Source organism: Pristis pectinata, chromosome 22 (assembly GCF_009764475.1).
Source record: "Pristis pectinata isolate sPriPec2 chromosome 22, sPriPec2.1.pri, whole genome shotgun sequence".
Lineage (NCBI taxonomy): Eukaryota > Metazoa > Chordata > Chondrichthyes > Rhinopristiformes > Pristidae > Pristis > Pristis pectinata.
The window spans coordinates 23,330,551-23,334,314 of NC_067426.1; positions in this window are offsets into that span (position 1 = coordinate 23,330,551).

Below are 3,764 nucleotides of genomic sequence, written 5' to 3' on the forward strand. Positions count from 1 at the left end.
CTGGGTTTCTTTTCCTTGGAATGGTGGAGGCTGGTGGGGGGCGGGGGGGGACCTGATGGAGGTATACAAAATTATGAGAGGCAATGGTTAGGGTAGAGAGTGGGAAACATTTCCCCATAGCAGAGGTAACTAAAACTAGCAGATCTAGGTTTAGGGTAAGGGGATTAGAGGTTTAGAGGGAATCTGAGGAAGAACTTTTTCACCCAGAAGATCATAGGGTCATACAGAACAGAAACAGGTCCTTTGGCCCAACTTGTCCATGTCAACCAAGATGCCCACCTAGTCCCATTTGCTTGCATCTGGCCAATATTCCTCCAAACCTTTCCTATCCATGTACCCATCTGAGTGTTTTTTAAATGTTGTAGTTGTACCTGCCTCAACCACTTCCTCTGGCAGCTCGTTCCACATACGCACCACCCTCTGCGTGAAGAAGTTGCCCCTCAGGTCCCTTTAAATCATTCTCCCTCACCTTAAACCTATCCCCTCTAGTTTTTGATTCCTTTTCCCTGGGAAAAAGACTGTGTGCATTCACCCTATCTATGCCCCTCATGATTTTATACACCTCTATAGGGTCACCCCTCAGTCTCCCATGCTCCAAGGAGTAGTCCTAGCCTGCCCAATCTCTCCCTATAACTCAGACCCTTAAGTCCTGACAACATTCTCATAAACCTTCTTTGCATTCTTTCCAGCTTCATGATGTCTTTCCTATAACAGTGACCAAATATGTACACGGTGGTCCAGGTGTGGCTTCACCAATGTCTTGTACAGCTGTAACATAATGTCCCAACATCTATAGTCAATGCCCTGACTGACAAAGGCCAGAGAGCCAAATGCCTTCTTCACCATCCTGTCTACCTGTGACTCCACTTTCAAGGAACTATGCACTTGTACTCATGGGTCCCTCTGTTCTACAACCATCCCCAGGGCCCTAACGTTCACTGTGAAAGTCCTACCCTGGTTTGACTTCTCAAAATGCAACACCTCGCATTTATCTGGATTGAGCACCATTTGCCATTCCTCGGCCCACTAACCCAGCTGATCAAGATCCCCTTGTAATTTTTGATAACCTTCTTTGTTATCCATGACTCCACCTATTTTAGTGTCATCTGCAAACTTATGAACCATTCCTCATATATTCTCATCCAAATTGTTTCTATAAATGAGGAACAACATTGGGCCCAGCACCAATCCCTGTGGTACACCACTAGTCATGGGCTTCCAGTCCATCACCCTCTGTTTCCTGTCATCAAGCCAAGATTATTGGAAAGTGGAATGGACTGCCTGAGAGAGTGGTGGGAGCAGGTACTCCCACTGCATTTTAAGAAGCATCTAGACAAGCACTTCAATCACTAAGGCATAGAAGACCACAGACCTAGTGCTGGTGAATGGGATTAGAATAGATGGGTAATTTATGGTCAACATGGACATGGAGGCAGGTACATTAACAACAATTAAAAGGTACTTGGACAGGTACATGGATAGGAAAGGTTTAGAGGGATATGGGCCAAATGCAGGCAAATGGGACTAGTTTAGATGGGAGTCTTGGTCAGCATGGATCGGTTGGGCTGAAGGGCCCGTTTTTGTGCTGCATGACTCTATGACATGGTGAGCTGAAGGGCTTATTGCTGTGCTGTATGACCTCTATGATGCCTGACACCAATCAATATGGAAAAGGAGAGTGTATTCCAATTAGATTACTGGGAAGTTTTACTTTGCCACTAACCACAATTTGCTTTTTATTCATTTTGTGACATGGATGTCATTGGCAATTTTGGCACTTATTGTCCATCTCTAATTGCCCTGAACTGAGGAGGCAATAATGAGACAAGGCAAGGATGGCAGATTTCCTTCCCTGGTAGACATAGATGAACCAGATAGTTTTTTTTAATAATAATTCGTTAGTTCAACGCATATCATTGTGAAATCAGCTCTTTTTGGGGAAAAAAAAACAGATTTTATTCACTTATTTGAATCTAAATTTCTCAGCTGCCATTGTAGAATTTCAACTCGTGTCTCTGAATCAACATCCAGAACTCAGTAACTTAACCACTAAATTACCACATCTATCATTACTATACCCAAAAACCAGGACATTATTTTACTTATTATGACAATAAAGGAGTCCATTTAGCCCAAATCATTAACTATAGTCAAGGATCTAAAGAGATCAAGTGATACAGGAAGAAAGCAAGTACAAGGTGCTGAATTTGGATGATCAGCCATGATTGTATGAATTCGCAGAGCAGGCTGAAGGGCTAAATAGCCCACTCCTATATTCTGCACCTGCCCGTTTTCCATTTGAGTCACTAACCTCCACTGCCTCCACATTAATTCCATTTCCTGCTCTGTTTCAGTTGCTCCACTTCTCCAGCTCAGCTAAATCTATTGTGATGATATTCCCAGGGCTGGGGAATCAAGAACTAGAGGGTATTAGTTTAAGGTGAGAAGGGAAAGATTTAATAGGAACTTGAGGGGCAACTTTTTTTTTACACAGAGGGTGATGTTTATGTGCAATGTACTTCCAGAGGAAGTGATTGAGGCAGGTACAAAGACAACTTTTAAAAGACAGTTAGGCAGGTACATAGTCAGGAAGAGTTTAGAAGTTATGGGCCAAACACTGGCAAATAGGACTAGCTTGGATGGGCATCTTGGTCGGTATGGACGAGTTGGGCCGAAGGACCTGTTTCCATGCTGTGTGACTCTGTGACTCTATATCCCATGAAGAAGTACATATCAAAATTGACCTGGCGTTTCAGGTAATTTCTGAAGATTACCTGGATTCTGTTGATTTGAGGTAATTCTAAGCCACTACAAAAGGCCCAGACTCCCTGCCCCGTCCTGCGTTGCAGCACCTTTCTACACCTGAGAGTTTTCCCTAATTATCATTAAGAATTGAGGACCAATCTCCAGCTGTCAGCACCCATCTGTGAGTGAAGCCAGGAGTCTGATCACAGGGATTATAAGGGAGCTGCCTGTCCAGTGTCTCCAACATTGTCACAGCATCTGTGGGAGGAAAAGAACTGTCGATGTTTAGGGTTGAAACCCTGCATCAGGACTGCACTGATCAGTCCTGATGAAGGGTCCTGGCCTGAAATGTCGACTGTTCATTTCCCTCCATAGATGCTGCCTGACCTGCTGAGTTCCTCCAGCATTTTGTGTGTGTTGCTCCAGATTTCCAGCATCTGCAGAATCTCTTGTGCCACTGATCAGTATGTCACTGGTTGTATGTGCCTGTCACTAGCAGGCACGGTAGTGTAGCTGTTAGCATAACCCTTTACCGCGCCAGCGACCCGGGTTCATATCCGGCCGCTGTCTGTAAGGAGTTTGTATGTTCTCCCCGTGTCTGCGTGGGTTTCCTCCAGGTGCTCCGGTTTCCTCCCACAGTCCAAAGACGTACAGGTTAGGAAGTTGTGGGCATGCTATGTTGGCGCCAGAAGCGTGGCGACACTTGCGGGCTGCCCCCTGAACACTACGCAAAAAGATGTGTTTCCATGTACATGTGACTGATAAAAGATACCTTATCCTAAAAGTATTGGATGCTGAGTGGTGAGTTTGAGCTAATGTCCTGAAACCTCCAGGAAGGAGGCTATCCAGAGTTTGTAACCGAGTTGTAATTCAAGTAGTTGTTTGCCCCTGCAACATTCCTGATTTTCACCACGATGGAAACTGTAAAGAACTTTCTCCGGGTGGGAAACTGCCACAAAACAGAAAGCTTCCCCGCGGCGGAACCTTTGCACGCCGCTCGAGCACCGGCGGAAGGTGAA